Raw genomic sequence first — 24,562 nt, forward strand, 5'->3', positions numbered from 1 at the left:
ATAATCTAAAACCAGACTATAGGAGGCAGGAGAAAAGCAAGATTCTCCACACAAGAAGTGATTTTGCAACACTAATAGGGTAAAGCCACATTCCTGCCACAAGCTTCATGCTTTCAAACAGGCCACACAGCTGGCGGTCTTAAAAGCTCTCCAGACAGGAACCAAGACTGTAGGAAAAATCAGTAGGTCTCAGACCTAAACTGAGTCCGAATCTGATTCTGATGACACACTGCCCTGCTGGGGCATAATACGATGGCAGCCAAATACTCAGTTCAGTAGATGATTATAACTTGCACAGAAAAGTCCTGAAGAACCACTGCTTTGAATGTGGGCCCCTTTAGTTAATAATGATCTGTCCAAAGTATTGAAAAACTGCTTTCTAGAGAGAGTCATCCACGTGCTGCATAGCACAGGGAGAATGCTGCAGAAAGCATCCAGAGGTAAACTGTTTGTGTGAATATTAAGAGACAAGTTTCCTCTGGAAGTCAAAGCCCCGTGTGGTTGAAAAGAAAGGCTTATTAGATTTGGAGACTGAACTTGGTTTACAAGGGCTCAGGGGTTGTTTAATGAGAGGTTTTAAAGGGACCACGTTTTCACCAAGCACTGGGAGAGTCCCCTGTGACCAACTCCAAGAAGCTAGACCCCTTCCTACACGTATCCCAAACACTTCACCTCAACTGCCAGAGGACACTCTAAAGCAGCACTCTGGTTCTGTTTTTAGAACATTCAAGAAATTACTCATCCAAAAGAGATTTGAGGAGATACCTGAAGAGCTGGCTGTGCTACATACATTTTCTTCCTCACAGAGGAAGTAGTCTCACTAAGACATTCTTCACCAAACAGGAAGAAAAAACAGCATTCTTTCCTATGAGGCTTGACATTTTCTATTGTTGTATCAGGAATTTTTTTCTTTAAGCTAGAATGTATTTTATAAATTCGATTCTTAGATAATGCTTTCCTCTTAAGTTAAAAAATATAAGCTTTGAAAAGTGCACAAAATGAGCAAGTGAATAATCTATCCACAAACTGTTAATAAGTTATTTATTTCATCACATCACCTAAATATAATCCTAAGAAAATTATCACATTGTCCATTAAATCTAGGTACACTGATAACCAGTTCTTACTGAAATCTCCTTCTTTCAACAAAGCCATTATGACTCTAGGTCTTAGTCAAGACTATTAATATGAGTTGATTCCTATTATAAAGATTTACTGGGCTTCCCTGGTGGCGCAGTGGTCAAGAATCCGCCTGCCAATGCAGGGAACACGGGTTCAAGCCCTGGTCCAGGAAGATCCCACATGCCACGGAGCAACTAAGCGCGTGCGCCACAACTACTGTGCCCGAGCGCCTAGAGCCCGCGAGCCACAACTACTGAAACCCGAGCGCCTAGAGCCCGTGATCTGCAACAAGAGAAGCCACCGCAATGAGAAGCCCGCACCCTACAACGAAGAGTAGCCCCGGCCCGCCACAACTAGAGAAAGCCCGTGCACAGCAACGAAGACCCAACGCAGCCAAAAATAAATAAATAAAATAAATAAATTTATTAAAAAAAAAAAGATTTACTGATATTTAAGATAAACAGTAGTAATTATTATAACACACATGGCATTGATAAATGTTATGAGCTTGCTTCCTTTTCACTTATAAAGTAGTATTCATTCCAAGTACAAAAAACTGTAGATTTCAATAAGCATGACATCAATTATTGTATGATAATAAGCAATACTATAAGAGCAATATGAGCATTTACTAGTATTCAAAATGTTTACAGTTACAACCAATATTTGAATTTAAGTAGCTTTTTCTCTAGTATCTTCCTCCCTGAGATGTATTAAAAAATAGTAAATGTGTGCAAGGTTTGGAAATAGGCCATAATTCAAATACTGACTTCTGTCACTTACCATATGTATGATTCTGAATAACTTAACCTCTCTTAGTTTCTTCATCTGTAAAATGGGAATAATATAGACCATGTTGAGTTGTTAGGAGTGTAAATAAGAAAACATCTGTAAAGCACATACGGACGGGTCTGGCCCACAGTAGGCACCTAATACAGTAATTACTATAATCATTATTGAAGTTGCAGAGATCAACCAACTAATTCCTAATAATAGCCACAAAAGTGAAGTGTTCAGGACCTTCAGAAATATTTCAAAGAATTTGTTTTAAAGATGTTTTTAGACTTGAACTTCTAGGTGCCACAAAGTCCAGATAGTATCTCTCATTAGGCTGCATGGTAAGATTTTTCTATTAGGTACTTTCTTGATGTTAGTGAGAGACAAGCAGGTATTCCATCTCTACTTGAAACACTAGGACTGCCAACTACTGAGTCAGATTTAACTAACACATAAACTACTCAGACTATGCTAAACACTTGGGGAGGCTGCATCGAATTTTTCAACAGCTCGTCAGTGAATATTGTGTGTACAACTGTGCACTGGAAACTTGGCACACACAACAAGGATCAACATAACCCTGCCCTCAAAGAGTTTACCATCTAAAGGAAACAAACAAAAAGAAATCAAAGAAAAATGCAGGAAAGTATATTAATTCTTAGTATTCTTAGTAGTAGGCTAAAGATGGTTATGGAGAATGGTGGACAACTGATGTTAACTAGAAAAGCTTCTTTGAGTCAGTCAGCTTTGCTATGCTTTAAAAACAGGAGAGAAAACAATGGATGACTAATAGATGAAAGGCAGTTATAAATATAAATTACAATTTGGACACTGAATGTAGCCAACAGTAGGAATGCACATCAAAGCAGGATAAAACATTAAGTAATTATCACAGTGAAAACAAAATCATCTGGAGAATAAAATCAGCAAACTCTGAAAAAGTTATTGTTGGGGAGAATAATAGCCTAACCTGGAAATTTAATAAAAATTTTAAAGTATTTGATACATTAATTCCTTTGCTAGTTATTCAATTTAGCGTAAGAAAAATCATTGCCTAGGGATACTCCATTTATTACCAGGACCAAGTTTCTATAAAAACAATGGGCAAATCAAATTGCTGATTATATGGTTTATAATGTCTAACTCAACAGTGCCTACCAAACTATCTTTAAACTTTCTGTTATGTGCTGTGAGCCTACGAGTTTAACTGTCAAATTTTCCAGGAAAAGATAAAATCAATAAATAAAACTAACCCCAAAAAGGGTCAAATTTTAAAAAATAATATGTATATATACACACAACTCTTCAGATATTATACAGCAAGTTAACAGCTATTCCCAGAGCAATCCTGATCTTCAGTGGGGATGAACAAGCTTCCATTAGCAATGCAGGATCCCATTCCCCAGGCCTAGACCCTCACTACCCCTATGACTAGTCCTATACACCACCGTAATTAGCTCTGCAACTTTTTTCTCTCTCTCTCCAAATGTCTTAATATAGCATTCCATTTTTCAAGACTGACATACATATACCTAAGATACACACTCTTAGGACAAAATATACCAAGTAAGCTAGTGATTATTCCACTTCAAAATTCTCTATCTTCTCTATCGTATATTGATAAGATATATGCTATCTAACTCCAAAAGGATATGCTGAGGTTTATTGGGTCGATTTGTTTCCAAAATCTAGTGCAAACTTTCATTTCCTTATTCCCTATGAACTGATCAAGCACCAGGTGCCAGAGGTAGGAGAAGTCGTGTTAATATTATCCTTACCCTTACAGGATGTATTTGATAGATAAACAATCTCTGAAACAAAAGTAATACCTTTTCTCACTCATTCCAAGAAGAGTCTGCTATCCCTAGAACTTGCTCCATAGAGATGTTAGAACAGGTCTTCTGTTTCCAAACTTGGCCTCATAACTGGAGCAGCTCTTTCAAATGATATCTGTTCTTTCTCCCTTTAATGAAACTATTATTCACTCTGTTCTTTTTAGATTTTCCTTTATAAGATTGTAAGATAAACAAATGTTCATTTTGGAAAACAGAAAAGTAGAAAAGAGAGGGAAATAATGTTCACTACCACCCCATACCCCTGTAGTACCTTTTGTTAATAGTTTCGCTAATATTTTCATTTAGTTTATTTCTTTCAGGTGTTTTTCTATACATATCTTTAAAAATCATTAAATATAATTCTCTATAACAATTCACTACTCTGTTTTCCCTTACCATAAATGCTGTTGCTATCATAAGAATATCATTTACTTAACCATTTCTTCCCTGTTTAACAGCACTGTTTCACTGCTTAGAAACTGTATGATGGGAATCTGCACATAAATCTTCATCTGGATGTACAACTACTTCCTTGAAACAGAATATCAGGAGTAGCATTCCTATGTCAAAAAATATGATCAATTGTAAGGTTCCTGATATATGAAGCCAAAGTGATTTTCAGAAAATACCAATTTATACCACAAACCAGTAGTTCATGAAAATACTCTTTAATCACAACCTAATTAACAAAGGTCAGACTCTCATTCATTTTGCTAATTTGATACACAGAAAATTGCATCTTATTGCAGTTTTCACTTGTATTTTTTATTTAAGAATACAATCCAGGGGACTTCCCTGGTGGTCCAGTGGCTAAGACTCCGTGCTTCCGATGCAGGGGGTGACCGTTTGATCCCTGGTTGGGGAACTAAGATCCTACGTGCCACGTGGTGTGGCCAATTTAAAAAAAAAAGAAGAAGAATATAATCTATTCTTTATAGAGGCTAAAATGAGACTTAGCTTTCCCCCAGGATCTCTGACATGGGTGGCCCCATGAACTTGGTCTGGTCTTTCTGGCCAAAGCTTAGTCACCTCTACTTCATCACCTCATAAATGGAGGCCATTACCACCTAAGCAGTAGACTGCTCTCCCTGGGACACACCTACCATCCCGGTGGCAGACAGCTCAAAGGGAGCCACCAGAAAGCCAGGCTGGACTAGTCTTTCCCTCCCCATAACTAGCAAGAGAAGCCAAAAACACTGGGCTAAGGTTTCACAGATTTCTGCAGAAACTTCAACTGTTCTTAATAATACTTTTCTCAATCCTCCTGGCACCCATGATACAGTTCAACGCAGTACGATTTCTGAGTTGCCTAGTACTTATAACACAAACTCTAAGTCTGTGTATATTATGCATATAAAGTACTAATGTTCTTACCCTTAATAATTAAGTTACTACCAGGTACATATCAGTCTGTGTATGTGTGTGTATGAAGGACACATTCTCTTGACCTTATTATCTAAGTTTTCCCACATACACGTGAAAGGATAAAGGCATTTCATTGCTATTAGTTCAAACTAGTGACAGCAATAAAACTAATACAAATAAAATCACGGAAAACTGACCCTTCCACTCTTCACATACAGAGAAAGGGGGAGGGACAGTTCAAGTGTTTTGATTCTAGAATCATACAGAGAACTTAAAGTAACTTTAAGGGCATGTCTTTTATAAAATTATCTGTTACATGGAAGGTTCAGATGAGGAAAACTGATAGCAGGTTTTTCTTTTCTTATGTTACTTACATATGATGAATGATAAAGATTGTTGGTCATAGCCTCAGTGATCTAATATTGAAGATATTAAGCCCAAAAGCTAGTGCCCTTGTCCCTTATGCAGAGTAAACGCTCTGGTAACTCTAAGCTATCTTCCCAACAGCCAGGATCTTCCAGGTACATAAAAGTGGAAGAGGAGAGGTGATGAAGTATTTAGTCTTCGACGGTTTTAAACTTTAAAATAAATTTATTGGTGGTAGTCCATAAACTCAACACTGACTTACATAAGGCAGAAATGGCCTTAAAAAATTAAAAGGCCTCAGCTACCTTACTGTGGTTCTAATAAATAACTCATTTACTGGGTTTCTCTAGAGACGGCACTCTTGAGTAGGACAATCAGTAACTCAGTCCTGTCCTGACAGCTCTTTACTAGCAACTACCCACTTCATTGCCTTTGCTTAAGCTTTCCTTGCCTAACTTCAAACTTTTCCATTTCTATTACAAGATTACAGATTTTCTTGAAGTTTGCTCAAGGAGATTAATTCATTCTGCTTTGTGCCATCTCTTTCCATACAACACAAGCACACATGAACAGTCTTCAAATGAACAACAATCTTGCCATCTATTCATTTACATTTTGAATACTATACTCGAAATAAATTGAGTAAAGTATGCCTGTTAAAAGAAGACTCAACAGAAAGCAAGACTCCTGTATGTCTCCTCTCCTCATAAATATACACCTACCTTCCCCTGAAATTCTTAAAAGATCCATTCAAATATTGTCCAAAACATACTTCAAAGCTTGTTAAGCACCAAACTGCCTTAACTGATTGTATTTCAAAGATATTTACTTTAAAAATTCTTAAACCCATTCTCTATAGTTAAAAAAAAAAAGTGGCATCAATCACAACACTGACTGACAAAGTTAATTCAGTTAAAAGCCAACCAGTTAAATACAGCAGCAGTATGATCTGACAATATGACGGTGTTCACGACTAACCAAAACCCTCCAGCTAAAACAAACATACTAAACAATAGAAAGAAATTTACCTGACTTTCCAAAGTCATTTTTAATCTTACTAGAGAAAGCAATCATACAGTAGATAATGATTAAACATGATGTATTAAAAGACTCTAAAGAACAGAACAAAGATAGATAGATAGATAAATAGACAGATAGGTTTTAAAAGCTGTATTACCTACCAAGTGCTTCCAACAATCCTCAGTGCTTTGGGAGACAGCATTTTAATGAACCAGCCTATGTATCCCATAGGCTCAACCCACATTTCCTGACTTCTATGACAAAGATTGTCATTAACCTACCAAGATCACCAGGAATGCAGTACCAGTGTGGCCATACTTAAACCTTTCATCTATTCGAGCAAAACAAAAACACTGTGAAACTGGAATGGCAGGTCATACAACTTAGCACTATTATACATTGGTTTCAGATGAGACCGCCTGACTAATCAGCGTACCTGAGACTCATACAGGAATGGCAAACACATGTAACTTGCACAAACTTGGAAAAACAACTAATCAATTCAAGTAATTTTTAGCAGAATAACTTACTGTAAGACTATGTAAACCATACTCTGAATAAATGTCTAAAGTCCCATAGATCATATGTTATTGCTATATTTTGATGGAAAAAAAGACCTAGATTTTCTATTCATAAAGGTCTTTACTGAGCTCTTCTATAAGACAATTAGTAAGTTTGTGACATTCCTGGATACAAGTTTTCTCGTTCTCACCAATTCTCCTTTGTAGACATCACTTGTAAATTTGATTTCTTCAATAAAGATATTTATCATTTTAAATTCCTTTAAAATTTCCCTTAAATAAAATTTTAAATGAAACAAGTGGTTTCTAGAATATTTCATTGTCCTTATTATAAGAAAAACTTTATTAATAAAAAAGCAATAAAAGCTTGCTTACAAAGATAGGAATTAGGGGGAAAAAAAAACCCTCAGTAATATTCAAGTATTCAAGACCATGCACATGACCATTAATCTTTAAATATGAATAGGAATATACATTTCACGTTAAATATCTTTTCATTCTAAAACATAACTTTTAATTTTCATTTCCCTGATATCAAACTCGATACCTTACCAGAATAAATAAAATTTAAAAGGGGAAAAGATTAATAAGACCAACAATGTTGGATGTGAAGCAACTAGAACCCCATACATTGCTGATGGGAATGAAAACGTGTACAAACACTTGAAAAACCAACTGGCAGTACCTACTGAAGCTCAACTTAACATTATTCTCAAGACCCAGGATTTCAATCTTGGGTGTATACCCAAGAGAAGTGAGCATAAAACATGTATAAGGGGCTTCCCTGGTGGCGCAGTGGTTGAGAGTCTGCCTGCCGATGCAGGGGACACGGGTTTGTGCCCCGGTCCGGGAAGATCCCACATGCTGTGGAGCGGCTGGGCCCGTGAGCCATGGCCGCTGAGCCTGCATGTCCGGAGCCTGTGCTCCACAACGGGAGAGGCCACAACAGTGAGAGACCCGCGTACCACAAAAAAAAAAAAAAAAAAAAAAAAAAGTATAAAACTAAAAACATGTAAAAGAATGTTCATAGCGGCTATATTCTTAAAAGCCAAAAATGGAAATGACCCAGATGTCCATCAATAAGATGAATACAAAAATGTTAATACAGTCACATAATGGAAAGCCATACAGCAATGAAGAAGAAGAAATAAACGCTGTGCTACAACATGGATGAATCTCACAGATGTAATGCTGGGGAAAAGAAGCCTGGTATCAGAGAGTACTTTCTATATGACTCTATTTTTATAAAGTTCAAGACTAGGTAAAACTACTCAAGGAGGAATCAATATCTATGGGGGATAGACAGCAGAATAGTGGTTATCTTTGGGAGGATACTGATGAGAGGGGGCACACAGAGAGTCTCCTGGGGTGCTGGAAATGTTTTCTGTAGGGATCTGGGTAGTATTCACAAAGGTGTATACATATTTACACATATATACAAACTCATCTGAGTCATAGTCCGTCTTACCCCTTAGTGGCTTCCTGACCTTTATAAGTTACTTAACCCCTCTACTCCTAACCTTTTCCTGTATAGGATGGCGATAATACCTTTGATACAGGGTTGATATTTAGATTATAAAACATTCAAAAAATGGCAATTACTATTATTACCTGTTTTTTTTATTTGCATCATCAGAGGAACATGGTGAAAGGATTTACAAAAGTCAATAGTAAAAAGAAAGAACCTGCAGTCATGGGAAAAAATCAGACACAAGTTTTCAAAATCTGGACAGGTCTGATGCCATATAGTATAAAAGCAAAACACAACTCAAAAAAATTCATGTGCAGTCACAAGAAAAGGAGAAATTTATGTAATCTTAAAAGGCGTGAATGTGTACAATACACTTACGAAAGATTTCAGTTGAAGTGGTTAGGTAAAAGCAAAGCAATTCTAACACCTAAGGCTTACCTGGAAAAGGTAGTTATACAAAGCAAATAGATAAGAAATTAATAATTTCTTATTAATTTTAGTACTTTTCTCTCCTAAATAAAAACTTTTAATTAGCTAATTTGTTTTAAAGCCTCTCATACTCCCATTTACTTAAGAATGGTCAGCACAGAAAATAGTTCTAACACTGAGGAGGGGTTTATTTAATCCCAAATTGCTCATAACAGCATAGCTTTTAATTATAAAAAGCAAATTCCAGGTTTAAATTACAACTTTAGCAAAAGTGTTATATTTTTTACTGGATTTTTTTCTTATAATAATGGTCAAAAGTAAAATTGTTACTTATGAATTGTTTCTGCATATAGAAACAACAGCATAAAGCTTTCTTACTAAAACCAAACAAAATAGAATTCTAACTTGACCAACGCAATGCCAGAATGCTAAATTTAAAAGCTTAAAATAACCTAACACAATACAGTACAGCACATAAGTAACTGCAAAGGGTCATTTCAATATTCAAACTTTAACTACAGCTTGCACAAGTCTTTGAATTTATTCTGATTCAAAATTCTAGCTTGCTCAAATATAAAATGCTACTAAAAATGTTAAACTAATTTGAAAAACTACTACAACTGTATAAATTATACACAGAGATGTTTTCCTTTTTACAGTTCTCTTCAGTTCACTAAGAAAATTTATAGCTAAAAGTAAATGAGATAATCCTGCTTTAAGCTAGTATGTCTAAAATTACTGCTATGTATTAATTTGTGTCAACTTTTTAAAAGCCTAACACTTTGATGTTATTTTCATAGCTACATTTTTTTCTGGCATTAAACTGCATACTAGCTACATTTTTTTCTGGCATTAAACTGCATACTAGCAGAAAAACCAAAGTAAAAATCAGACTTTATCCAAGTTCATTTTAAGCTAAGCTTTAATTTCCATTTAAGCTTTATCTTTCAAGGCTCACATTTAAATTTTCAAAACAAACCTCATATTCCATAAGGTAGCAATCAAATTATATTGTTAACAAAATCATTAAGATGTTACAGTCCCGGCAAAGGCAGTATGAAGAAATGCATTTTCACACGCAGAAACAAGTTACAGTTTTAAACAATAAACCATGACTTACATCATGAAATGAATAGAGATGCTGAAAAGGTTAGAATGAAAGTCCCCTTCAGGTCAACAGGATTTACTTTTATATTCGTGTTTCATGAATTCCTTTACTAAGGTTTGAAAAAAACACCACTTATGAAAAGCAGTCACTATGTGATGATGGAGGCCATTTTAAGACTTGTAAATCAACTCTTTTACTAAAAGCACGAGTATATAGTAAACGGTAACTGGAATTCAAAGAGGTCGGGGATGAAGCCAACACAATTGCTTGTAGCTACAACTGGACAAAGTAAATACTCCAAAATTTTCAGATCTCTAGCAGTTTTTTAAAAAAGCTAGTCGATTTTCTTTTATTTTTCAGTTAAAAACACAACTACTCTTGTATCTGAGCAGAGAATATCTGTGCCGAGTTTAAGCCTACTATGAACTCAAATGGCTAGATTTGTAAGCAGGTTTAAAACTATGCTCAATAATTAAAAGAAAACCACCTACACGTAAATATGTTCCACAATACCACGATACACTACAATATGACTGAGTCTATTTCAAGAATGCTGGTCTGACTAAAACTTTTTCCCAATTTATTCCTAATTCTAGATATAAAGATGAGTCTTTTTCTGTGGAAATTGATAGAAAATTCTACCAAAATCCCCTTTGACTGCTTTAGTCATAAGTTTTGCTGCTGATACTACCGTTTTCTGGGGAGGGTGGCAAGTACTTCAAAAAAAAAACACAAAACTTATAATGTGTATTAAGGTATATGACATAAGATATATTGCTATTTAAATATATTTTAACAGCAAATGTCATGCTTCAATCAAACTAATATTTTTTCCACTTCAAATAAATCACAAGTGACCAATGCTTGCTTTGGTGCTCTGAATACTCTAAGTCTATTTAATCTTTAAAGATCAAGCTCCAGGAGTCCATAGTTCAGAGAAACACATGCTTTACAAAACCTGGGAAATGGTTGCTTAATACAAAGAGGAGTAAAAAGCACTGAAATCATCACATATTGGAGGTGAGAAATACATTACTCTTCTTCACAGAGGACAGTGCCTATATTTTAGTCATTACCTTGAATCATCAAAGCAGGCTTGAAAGGAAAATGTTATTACCTTCATTTTACAAAAAGAAACGGAGAAAACTGAGTTTAAATAACTTGCCTAAGGTCTCACTGCTGGTGGCAAAGCAAGGATTCAAACCTAAGATTTCACATTCCAAATTCTACCTTCTTTCCACTCTACCTTTACCCACTGCAATATTTGGTTGTCGTGTTTATCAAAGAGCTTGGCAGGACCAGTCTTTGCCAGCTGCTTGCAAGGCATGTTCAAAGACTGGACTCATTTATTAACCGACGCCGATGAATGAATGAAAAGACTCAAAAGCAAATTGAACAAACTCAAGGACCGTCGCAAGCGTGCACTATTACATCGATGTGTGTCCCGCTGTATACAGCGCCGGTGCTGTAAAATCCCCGCGGGGCTGCATCCTTCCCAGATCCCCCAGCTCTCCACCGCTACTGGATAGAAGGGTCTCCGGAACCCTCGGGGGCAAGTGTGAGGCAGTGAACTCTGCTCTGTCCTCAGCACTGGCCTGAGAGGTCAAGGCTCTCGCTTAGTCAAAGCAATGATTTCCCTTCTAACCTGCTCAGCTGGGTTCTCTTTTGCAGACTGCCAGACGATGTGAATGTCCACTCGCAGCAAATATGTCACAGCGCATTTCTGAAGCATCCGCAGTTCGCCAGTGTGCCGAGGCATGGAGGTTTGAGAACCACCGGCCTGGGCGCCTCTGAGGACATAGCCAACCAAGCCGGGACACTGACAGTGAGCTCGGCAGTCCTGAAAGCCACCAGGCCCTCCATCAGCTTGTTCAGCCAAGCCATTTCACAACTACGTGCCCCTTGCCTGACCAACAATGGCATACCTATTTTCTAAGAGTGGGTATTACTGGTCAGTTATCCTGTCATGCAATAAATTCTTTTTCACACATATGCTTGTTAATTGTGAATTCCACTTCTTCCTTCCTTCTTTTCACCATTTCCTCTACTTCTTATCAATCCTCTCCTTTTTCTTTCTGCTACTACCCTCCTCCAGCTCTTCCTAATTCCACCATTCAATAACCTCTTCACTAACTAGTCTCTCTCTATAAACAGTGCCTTCTATATACTGCTGCCTAACCGATCTTTAAAAGGAGCTTTCACACGGGGAGGGGTAGTGTTTGGGGTTAGCAGATGCAAACTACTACATATAGAATGGGTAAACAACAAGGTCCTACTGTATAGCACAAGGAACCATATTCAATAGCCAGTAATAAACCATAATGGAAAAGAATATGAAAAAGTATATATAAAAAAATAAAATAGCTTTCATCATGCCCAACTCTTTCAATAGCTCTACACTGTGAACTAAATCCATCCTTAACACCTCTGCCTAACTTTTAATGCCTAATTTGTATCCTCCCTAAATTATTTATCCAACCTAATTTCCTACTTCAGATGGACACCAAAGAACCAAATCGGCCTCTATAATTAAAAAATCACAAATCGGACCAAGCCAGCCCTCCTGCTTCCTAACCCTACATTTGCCAACTTGACCTCTGAGGGTATCAAAACATGTCATTCCCACATTGGAAACTTTCAACAACTCCCCACAGCTTATGTAAATTCAAACTCTTCAATTAGACATTGAAAACTCTCCATGATCTGGCCTCAAAGTATCTTTCCCATCTTCTTCTTCCTACAACCAAGGGACATCCTGTTCTCTAACGACACGGGGTTCTCAGCCTTTCCTGGCAGAGGTCCATCACCCTGGCCTTCCCTGTATCCGTGTGTCACGATGCTCAGCTTGCATCCAGATCCCGGCTGGCTCTACCTGGTAACATCCTTCCCGTCTTTCGAGGCTCTGCTCCTACTCGTGACCCGTGATCTCACTTCTGAATATTAGATCTCTCTAGTCTGTTTCAAACAAAACCTTTCTTTATACAGCTTATGAGGCCCTGTCTCGTATTTCAGTTATACTGGTCCACATGTTTCATCTCCTCTTTTAGAGCATGAAGCTCTCAAGGGCAGGGGGCTCCGGCTTGATCTTTACATCAATCCTAATAACTCGTCGTACGTAGCTCAGGACCTTTCTTGAAATACCTGTTAGACATAATAAATGCCTATAAATGGAGTGTATCTGGATCCCTGGCAAAGCCATCACATACTCTAGCCGGTAGACATGGTAGGAAATAAAATATAAGCAAAATGACCAAAAATTATCAAAAAGTCTCAAAATTATCAAAAAGTCAAAACTTTTAAACATGGAGACTTGTGACGGCACTTAATATTTTCATCCTGCTCTGGTGGCATCAGTTACCTCTGCCCACATAAACCATGGTCATTGCCTCACTCGCCCTGAACATGGTCCCCTCATTCCTGCCTCCGTGAGCTCTGCGCACACGGCACCCCGTACTTGCTTACCCCTTCCTTCAACGTCCACAATAAGCTTTCTCGAGAACCATGGAACACATTCACATTTGTGCCGCAACGTCTGCTCCCTAGAGAGTAGTGCTGAGGCCGTTGCTCTCAACCACGGCAGAGCCAGCTGCTACCAGAAAGTGTCTGTCTGCCAGTGAAACCACTGCACTAAAACAGCTGAACAGATTTTACACGGAATCTGTTGTCATCGTTGTTTTAATTGTGGTAAAATACACTAACATAGAATTTACCATCTTAACCATTTTTAATAAAAAGTGTACAGTTCAGTAGTGACAAGGGCATTCACACTATTGTGCAACCAATCTCCAGAATTCTTTGCGCCTTGCAAAACTGAAACTCCGTAGTCATTAAACAGTGACTCCCAGTTTCCACTCCTCCCTACCCGCTGTCCCTGGCGGTCACCATTCCACTTTCTGTCTAGATGCATTGACCCTATAGGTACCTCGGTGGAGGAGAATCATGCAATAGCTCTCTTGTTGTGACTGGCTCATTTCACTCAACACGCTGTCCTCAAGGTTCATCCATGTTGTCAGAATTTCCTTCCTTTTTAAGGCTGAATCATATTCCACTGCAGGTAGAGACCACAATTTATTTATCCATTCATTTCTCCGTCAACACTGAGCTGCTTTCACCTTTTGGCTATTATGAATAATGTTGCTATGAGCGCAGGTGCACAACATAGGGTTTATTTTGTGAAAACCCAAGAATCACCCCTGAGGGGCTGTGTGAAAAGAGGACAAAGGTACCTCCAAAGGGGGGAAAAAAGTCACCTTACAAAGCAGCCAAAACTTAGAGACAAGTGCCCCTTACATATACTGATGGAGACAGGCCTGTATGCATGAAGATGCCAGGGACCAGGGGCTGCTCACAAATTAGGCCTCAGCGCTAACATAAACTCATTACTATTTTTTAATACGTGGTATGGACCGAATATTGACAACTTTTAGAGTAATCCTATGTACACACACACACACACACACACACACACACACACACACCATGGCCCCCCCAGCCTTGCTGAGGAGAATCACTAATCAGAAACAAGCAAGTCCCCGCTACTGCTCATCTGGAGCATGCTAGGAAAGTTGTCCTTGAGAAAAGGAGCTCCTCTAACACTGGCACTTGTGATACTCAGTGTGGGGCTCACATTTCCCATCAGGCAACAGTACTGTCTCTCTCCTCTTCTTCCACATTCCCAGCTTCAACCGTGAACTTGGACGCAGCTCTCACTCTTAGCCCCAGATCTCCAGGATGAGAGGGTAGAATTCATTCTTGATCCAGAAAAGTTTCTTCTGCAGGACTGCTCACAAAGCCGGAGGAGGGCCACTCACAGCCAGACGCTGTCACACTGCACGCCTCCCAAACAGCAAGAAGAGCAAGACGGTGAGAATTCCTGCCAGCACACCCCTCCCAGGGCTCCTTGTCTGGTCAGCAAGAGCGTGGGAGGAAGGGGTCTGACAAAGAAAAGAATTCCGACTCAACTTTCCACGAAAGATCTTTCTGGATAGGAACAGAGGATACTGATTAAGAGCACAAGTGGTGGGACTTCCCTGGTGGCACAGTGGTTAAGAATCCGCCTGCCAATGCAGGGGACACGGGTTCGAGCCCTGGTATGGGAAGATCCCACATGCCACGGAGCAGCTAAGCCCATGTGCCACAACTACTGAGCCTGTGCTCTAGCGCCCGCGAGCCACAACTACTGAGCTGGGGTGCCACAACTACTGAAGCCTGCATGTCTGGAGCCTGTGCTCCACAATGGGAGGGGCCGCTACAGTGAGGGGCCCGCGCTCCTCGCAGCTGGAGGGGGCCCGCATGCAGCAGTGGAGACCCAATGCAGCCAAAAATAAATAAGTAAAATAAATAAATAAATTTTTTAAAAAAAGAGCCCAAGTGGTGGAGGCAGACCGCTGGGATCCGCACACCAGCTGAGGGACCTGACTCCTTTGTGCCATCTGCAAAACAGCAGTAATGATCATACCCACTTCAAACCGGGGCTGCTATCAGGTTTTAAGTAAACGAGTTAGTTGTGTTTTTTTTGTTTTGTTTTTGTTTTGGCCACGTGGCGCTGGCACTGTGGGATGTGGGATCTTATTGCCCCAACCAGGGATCGACACCCTGCAGTGAAAGGGCGGAGTCTTAACCACCAGACCGCTGGGTAAGTCCCAATGAGTTGGTATTACTGAAGCACTTAGAAGAATCAACACTCGTCCCGTGGTAAGCACTATACAGGCGTTTGTAAAATAAACAGGTAGCTGAAGTTCTATGAAAATGACCAATACTACAAAGGTACAATGAAGTCCAGGTACCTCAACCAATTTTTCAATGTGTACATTTCTCAGCATACACATGCAGAACCACGAATCAAAGTATCCATTACTAAAAAGTCAGTAAAACAGATTGTGATGATGCATGCATGGGGAAAAAACGTGTCTTCATTGATTTGTTGATTACTAATAAATATTATTTAGATAAAGATAAGAAAATAGATATTACTCATGAATATTTCTATTTAGTATTTATAATATTACTTGTTAGCTTCATACTTGTTTATATTCTTTTAATTAGCGAATTCTAACCTCTGGTAAAATAGAGCCTGGGGATTAAGCTACAAGATTTTTCACAACCCTGGCAGATACATAGAGAAAGGACAAAAGAAAGACCTTAGGCCAAATTTTCCAATACTCAGATGCATTCCATTTAATAATACAGTCAATACCATGTTGTCTCCTCTATGTATTTTGTGCAAATGTTACATTTCAAGTATACACCAACTTTCAATTCCGTACAGACCTCTTTTTCTTCTATGACGGTGACTTCCAAGGTACAGTTGATAAAACCTCCTAGGATTCTTTTCTCTCAAAAAGAAAGTAAGGACTTTTTGGAATCATGCTAAGATTTGAAGTTGCTTTTTAAGTCTGCTGTTAACTACTACAGAACTCAGTAATACACCTGATACTTCACATGAGACAGTATCACATACAGAAGTAGTTATTCAATCAGCCAACCTTTTCTAAATGATTTGTCTGTTTTGACAAACCAATGACAGTTAAATTAAGTTCCTTGTAATTTTAAAATTCAAAATATCTGCATTTTTTAAATTAACCACAGTAATGCAGTCATTTTCAGGATTGTGAAAATTAAATAGAAAGCAAAACAAAACAAAAAACCATCAAACAGTCCCTTAGGGCTTGTAGAAAATCAGAGCTTCTCTTATCATCTTTGTAAGTCAGTTTTGAAGATCTAAGTTTTCAGAAAATTCAAAATAATTCTATAAATTATTTCCCTTAAAGTTTAAAACTTGCAAATACTGCTTTATATGTTTATAAACATATATGTTTATATCAATTCAAATAAAACTACTTTTGTGTTAAGACATTTTTAGTTTAATACTGCATTTTCCTTACTTTGAAGGAAACCTAAATAAGTTAGCTTCTTTCACTGATTCTACACCTACAAATACATTTTTATTTAGTCGTCCTAACACTAACATGATTGCTAGATTTTCATATGCTGAATTACTGCCAACCTGACAACATGCTGGAATACACTAGATACTGCAGGTGTGCCAGCACACACACACAGTAATATTAATCCATTACTATTTCATGCTATTTGTTCTTTTTCAATGATAGACTTCTCCCTATCCCACAAATTAACATACTTTTCTCCCTTTGCAATTACTTACACATACACACACACACACACACACACACACACACACACACACACCCTACAGAGTTAAAAATCTCTTCTGGAATATTGTTTGGCTAAGCAGCAAAATTTACAGGTAAGGTAGATTTCAAATATGCTTTTTAACACATATAATATATAAGTAATGTCACTGGATAAAGTACATGAAGATAGTATTTCAGAAATAACAGCCTATAAGCCACTAACCATTAAATTATATTCTATTTCACTACAGGCACTAAGCAGAAAAGAAAAATATTTAATATCCTCTTATGGTCAATAAATTTGAATTATTTCAGCAGTCACTGCAAATACATTAGCAAATGCCTCTAGTTATGACCCATAGGTTAGTAAACAATTTTCAAGGGACAAAGTCACTAGTAGAACTGAAGTTTATTCAATGTCTCAGATCAAATGTTCCTTTAAAATTTATGTTTTTAACAATGAAATCGGTGCAAAGTTTCTACTTCTGCCCTTTCTGGTCCTTATCATTTTGCCACACATAACACACTTCTAGAATGTCACAACTAAAATAATGGATGAATCTTCCCATACCATTACCATATTAAAGATAATCCAAAAGCTCAGAGAATCAGTGATGATTTACACTGGCACATTAACATGGGTGACCAGTGTAAAACGCTGAGAACAAACAAGCCCTAACTTCTCTTTCATTAAGAATCTGAGTTTTGGGAATTCCTTGGCGGTCTAGTGGTTAGCACTCGGCGCTCTCACTGCCGGGGCCTGCACTAAGATACCGCAAGCCTCACGGTGCAGTAAAAAAAAAAAAAAAAAAAAAGAATCTGAGTCTTATTTGAAGCTTTCACTCTAATTCAGGGTTAAAAAAAAAAAAGTGAAAGAAGATATTCAACATGAGTTTCACAAAGAAAATAATCTTCCTAGAAAAAAGTGTTTCCAAAATCCATTTTAGGGTTGACTGTTTGGAACTCGGGGCACTCTCTCCCATGAACAGTGTTATAAATGGTTATGAGGTGGCCTCAGACTGGCAACAAAGGCCTTTTTAATCCACATATTCTATTTGTACAGTACTAGCATACATTTACAGTTCTGTAAAAGCTAACCGCCATGAGTAAAAACATTCCAATAAGAAAACTCAGAATCCCCATCAGGGGTGTCAGGAAGCTCCTACGCCCCAACCTGGCTGCAGTGGGACAGAGGCCATGACCAGCCTGCTCGCCCCTGGACCCTGAAAGGAGAATGCCGTGTCTCCTCCCCCCGCCACCCCGGCAGTGGGCAGGGGTTCCCGCAGGGCCAGAGGGGAGGCATGCTGGGGACAGGAGATGGTCTAGGAAAGACGATGGCGCAGGAAGTGGTGGTGAACGTGTGAGAGTGGCTGACGACCGGGTCGAGGACAGGAAGTTTTGAGCTTGAAGGGAGACAGCCACGGGTAAGAACAGTGGGTCCAGTGGGGGCTAACCAGTGGACGACCAGTGGCCTGGGCCAGCCTGCTGCCTCTTTCAACTCTCTTCACTGGTCCCCTCTGCCCAGAATGCCACTCCTCTGGCCGGCTACAAAACAGACACAGCCTTCTCTCTGTCTTCCTTAACTACAAACCCTCCAGATCGCTAAGGATTTCTGCTGCTAATAACAACAACAGCTAGAGTGTTAAATGGGCCCTCTTATGCCTTGACCAGTGCTGAGTCTTTTTTGGAGGCAAATGAGACAGACTTCATTCCAGGAACTGGGACCAGGCGGGAGTGGAGGAAAGAGGATGGCTGCTCTCTGGACCAGGGCAGGGATAAAAATGAGACTGAGGGGAGAAAAGGTTCCAACACTGGGCCACAGAACAGGGTAGAGGGCTCCCAAACTGTTGGAAGGCTCACAAAACAAACCCAGATTACGTAAATCAAGGCCTGCTTTTATTAACAAAACTTCAGCTATTCAAAAGACAAAACGGAGTTCTAAATAGTATTATAAAAAATAAACACTTAACTGTCTCAAAAAGGCGGTTAGTTTACTTCTTGTAAAATGTGTCTCAAGTGGAGTTAATGTTAACATGCTCTTTTCAACTGCTGATGTCAAAGCGGCAGTTTTGTAGTAAATTACAGTGGCCGAGATCATCTACAAGTAATTTACCGTCCAAGTTCTCCAATCACACCTGGAAACAGTTATGGCTGTCATGCCATGTATGTTAATAGTTAGGAAGCTGGGCCTGTGGATTAACCACATCTGAAAAGTTAAATTATCATTTCATATAACTCCAAAGGATCACAAATAACGCAATATGGTTACTCCTCAGGGGTAAAAAGGCAATGTGTGACATATGGGGATATAGGGATAAATAATCACTCCAAATCACAGACAGTTTTTTCAAAGAATTTATAAATGTGTCATGCACGCTTTATAAACTTTTCTCTGCTCAGAAGTTGTCTTCAAATTCAGAAATATGATTTTTTAGCCAGATAAAATTTCAAAGCATTTTTTAAGAAGGATACTTGGATTAATAGTACGTGCACCCAAACACTACCCTAATGTGTACTTTCTTCTCTCTACGAGGGCAGGCAGGGGGCTACAGAAACCAGTCGGCACAAAAACAATGAACAGCAGCCGTCTGATAGCAACTAAACCTTAACTTATAGAAATATATATAATGCTTGGACCCATTCCAAGTACCTTGTAAAATCCTATTAAAATGATGAATTGCTCATAATTTAGATTTGTTTTAGCTGTAAACTTCTAAATGTAGCACAAGCATTAAATCCCTCTCTCAAAGAATCTATGATAAATGTCAACTTACTTTGCATAGTATTTTCTGCTACTGCTCTCCAAATCACAGATTTTTTTTTTAAATTAATATTCACCCACAGGAGCTCCCTGGTGGTCTAGTGGTTAGGATTCGGTGCTTTCACTGCCGTGGCCCAGGTTCAATCCTTGATCAGGGAACTGAGATCCCACAAGCCACGAGGCGTGACCAAACTTTACAAAAATAAATAAATTAATTAATATTCACCCAGACTCAAAAGAGATCTTCTCCAATACCCTCAAAATGTTTTGAGTGAGTGAGGCCAAAAAAAAAAAAAATCCAGGTGATTTGCCTAAGGTCAAACAGTGCCAAAGGCTGGAGCAAAAAGTGACTTCAGGTTCACACAGCCAGCTAGCAGCAGCAGGGCCAGGGCTGGCAGGGGGGGGTTAGAACCAAGGCTCCTGAGTCCAGGCACCCTCCCCCGACACCAAACTGCAAATCCCACCCCACCCCTGCTACTCCTGTCCAAATACAAAGAACTGCGGTGCCTGCTGTCTTTTCATGAAATGACACTTCCTTCTAAGAGAGTTACCTTGGGCTTCCCTGGTGGCGCAGTGGTTGAGAGTCTGCCTGCCGATGCAGGGGACAAGGGTTCGTGCCCCGACCCGGGAAGATCCCACATGCCGCGGAGTGGCTGGGCCCGTGAGCCACGGCCGCTGAGCCTGCATGTCCAGAGCCTGTGCTCCACAACGGGAGAGGCCACAACAGCGAGAGGCCCGCGTACCGCAAAAAAAAAAAAAAAAAAAAAGGCTCTTAAGAGAGTCCCCTTTACTATGGGAAATGAGAATCCATGCTATTGTATATTCAAGAAATAATCAACTTATGTGTGTTCATCAACAGAACACACGTGGTTTCCTGTGACATTTTGAAATGCACAGATATCTACCGATGGATTCCTGACTGTAGGTGGAATCTTTACTGTAAACGTTTAATAATAAAATGTTTAATCAGGAGTAGAACATTTTCACATGCATCTCCTTCTCCAAAGCTGCAAAGATTCTGCTTTTCTGGCCCTCACTCTGGCCACGCCACTGCACCTGCCATTCTGACCTGTTCAATGACTTTTTAATAACTGTTCACAGCCACTGGGCATAAATATCAAAGTGTTTGCTAAACAGTAATTACTTCTCCTTCTCCTAACATCCCTATTTACAGAGATAAAGAAACTGAGATTCAGATCAAGGCCTGTGTCTGCACTGAGGGCAGTATTTTTATGTTGCCAGAGCTTAAAATGCTGATTATTGTTGAAATGATTATCAATCTGAACATGAGCTGCCTGCCTTTCTCCTTTAAAAAGATAAACACTGTCATAAGGAATTGTTTTCTTTTGCAAAATAAGGAACTTTGCTTATCATATATATCTACACCCAAAAACCTCACTAGACGAGACACGCCAAGCAGGCAGCTGGCCCAGTGCCTAGATCATACTAAGAACTCAAAACATACCTAGAAAAGGACTGGCCTGGCGAGTCCATCTCTACACTCAAGCTGTTAGGTTGAATAGAAACGTAACTTTTATAAATGGTAGCAGGTTAATACTTAATATAATTCCTATGTACATCTGTTCACTGTATTACTGAATCTTTTATCATGATGGAATGTCATAAATTTAATTTGCTGACAGGCTGGTGGACAGTTTAATTATGATTTTTCAACTACAAAAGCATGATTTTAATCTTTACCAATACCACCCATGTAAAATATACTGGCAGATTCACATTAAATTTTATTCACATTAAAGAAAACCATTTAGACCAATTTAATCTCCCCTTTTTAATCATCTTCATTCTGCAGACTAAGGGACAAAGATAGTGGGATTTACTTCTTACATTTATAAATCCATACTGAATTCACATGCATTAACTTCTACCTTAAAATTTAAAGTATCATCATGAGTTGTTGAAATCTTTTATTTAAAAGAAATAACCAAAAGAGGGGGTGAGGGCCAACCTAGCCCTGCTACCACATCAGAAATCAATCAACATTGTTATTGTGACACCTCAGGACTCACTGGCAGCAGAGCTTCATTATGCTATAAAGACAGCACCTGTTAGAAAGACAGCGCCGGGAATTCCCTGGTGGCCTAGTAGTTAGGATTCAGCACTTTCACTGCGGAGACCTGGGTTCGATCCCTGGTCAGGGAACCATCCTGCATGCTGTGCAGGGTGGCCAAAATACAAAATATAAATAATTTAAAAAGAAAAGAAAAACAAAGAAAGCCAGCGCCAATCACCCCAGGAGCCTGACTTGTACACCTGCAGGTACATCTCTAGAAAGGCTAATTTTATGGCGCTTCTATACTGTTAACTCATTCTGGAGTAAACTTCTTAGGAAGAGAGTGTAAGAAGTTTCACTGAAGGAAACTATAAACAACGGTAGGACTTCCCTGGAGGCGCAGTGGTTAAGAATCCGCCTGCCAATGCAGGGGACATGGGTTCGAGCCCTGGCCCGGGAAGATTCCACATGCCGCGGAGCAACTAAGCCAGTACGCCACAACTACTGAGCCTGCGCTCTGGAGACCGCGAGCCACAATTACTGAAGCCCGTGCGCCTAGAGCCCGAGTGCCTAGAGCCTGTGCTCTGCAACAAGAGAAGCCACCACAATGAGAAGCCTGCGCACCGCAACGAAGATTAGCCCCCGCTCGCCACAACCAGAGAAAGCCTGTGCACAGCAACAAAGACCCAACGCAGCCAACAAATAAATAAATAAAATTTAAACAAAAAACAATGGTAATCATTTAATTATTTTCAATTAGTATTTGCTGAGTGTCTGTGCTGATTGCTGAGGCAGTGAAAAAGAAAAAGCAGCGTCAGAAACAGTTCCTACCTACTGGGAGCTTATAATCTAGTAGGCGGTATTAAGCAAGTACCCAAATGGCTAAAATACAAAGTGAGGTAAGTACCCTAGAAAGAACAAAGAAAAGCATTCTGCAGGTCACCAAACCCAGTCAAGAATGTCAAGATTATCCTTGACAAGCTTCCTTTCAGCTGGCAGAGATGAGGGAAAGGGTATCCACTGAAGGGCAAACAGCTGGACAAAAACTCAAGTACGCAGAACAGAGATAAAACTCTCAGGCTGGATACAAGCGTGGTAATGGGGAGTGAGGGGGAGACAAACCAAGGAAAGAACGTTTTGGCGGACTATTCTGGAAGACCTAGAAAGCTAAGGAGTTTGGACCTATTTGAGGAGGCTGGGGACCACCAAGTAACCTGAAGCTAAAGAGTGGTCTGACTGCAGTGCGTTAGCAAGTTAAACCTATTTCAACGTGGAAGATGAACTGGACTCGGCCAAAAAGCCCAGGAGGTATTACAGTCGTCTGGTACGAAGCAAGGAGGGTCTGGGTGCAGGTGGTGACAGCAGGAATGACGGGGTCGTCATGTTATACACGTGGGGCGGGCAACACTGTGAAGGCAGGCTGCACAGAGCTTGGAAGTAAGAGTCAAAACGACTGGGGTTTTGAGCCTGGATGAGTAGCAGTGCCAATTAATAGAAACCAGGAAATCTGGAGGAAGAACTGGTTTGGGTGGAGGGAAGTCAGGAGTTTCCCGTTGGTTGTGCTGCACTGAAGATGTAAGCAAGACACCCGGGGAGAAATGCCAAGCGAGCAGTTAGAGCTTAGAAGAAAGGTCAGGTTCGGGTTATAAATTTGGGAGCCATCGAAAATAAAGGCAATGGCAAAAGGCTGGACTGGACGAGATCACTAATAAAAAGAGCATTCTGGCTTGGAAGAAAGGAAAGAATGTTTGAAAATTCCTACCTGTGGGGGATGGACAGAAAAGGGGAAGAAAAGCTAGCAATGGACACCCAAGTATTGGCCAGAGAGCAAAGGAATGAAGCCAAGCTCAGCTCAGTTCAACAGGAGTCAATGGGGCCTGTCACATGTGAGCACTAGCTGAGAGGTAAAGTGATGAACAGCGAAGTCCCTACTTTAAAAATGTGATGTCAAGAAAATCAAGCCAAAAAACAGTTGCAAAAAGAACTCAGGAGGACATAATTATAGCTACAGATACAGCAGAGACTTTTAATAATCACAGAAGAAAACTATGAGCAACTTTATGCCAACAGTTGAAAACAATGTAGAATGGATAATATTCTAGAAAAATATGCATTATCAAAATTGCCTCAAGAATAAACTAAGAGGGACTTCCCTGTTAGTCCAGTGCTTAAGACTCCACGCTCCCAATGCAGGGGGCCCGGGTTCAATCCCTGGTCAGGGAACTATTAGGTCCCGCACGCTGCAACAAAGATCCCACAAGTGGCAACTAAGACACGGTGCAGCCAAATAAATAAATAAATACTTTTTAAAAAGAATAAATTAAGAAATAAATTACTTACAAAACAGAAATAGATTCACAGACCTAGAAAATGAACTTATAGTTACCAAAGGGGGAAGTCAGGGGGAAGGTATAAATTAGGACTTTGGGATTAACAGACACACACTACTATGTATAAAATAGATAAGCAACAAGGACCTACTGTACAGCACAGGGAACTGTACTCAATATCTTGTAATAACCAATAATGGAAAACAATCTGAAAAAGGATACACACACACACACACGTGTGTGTGTGTATAACTGAATCACTTTGCTGTACACCTGAAACTAACACAAC

General features: G+C 39.5%; 1 protein-coding gene across 8 annotated transcripts in view; it reads right to left on the bottom strand.

Annotated features, from left to right (window-relative positions):
- Window positions 1-24,562, bottom strand: part of NCOA2 (nuclear receptor coactivator 2) — a 271,124-nt gene that overhangs the window by 190,980 nt on the left and 55,582 nt on the right. The window contains exon 1 of one of the 8 annotated variants that reach the window (XM_019925197.3): window positions 6,647-6,743. The exons of the other annotated variants lie outside the window; for them this stretch is intronic. The gene's annotated coding sequence lies outside the window, so the exon portion shown is untranslated. Of the gene's footprint in view, window positions 1-6,646; window positions 6,744-24,562 lie in introns of those variants that run through there. 8 annotated transcript variants of the gene reach the window in all.

This window comes from Tursiops truncatus, chromosome 17, assembly GCF_011762595.2.
Source record: "Tursiops truncatus isolate mTurTru1 chromosome 17, mTurTru1.mat.Y, whole genome shotgun sequence".
Taxonomy (NCBI): Eukaryota; Metazoa; Chordata; class Mammalia; order Artiodactyla; family Delphinidae; genus Tursiops; species Tursiops truncatus.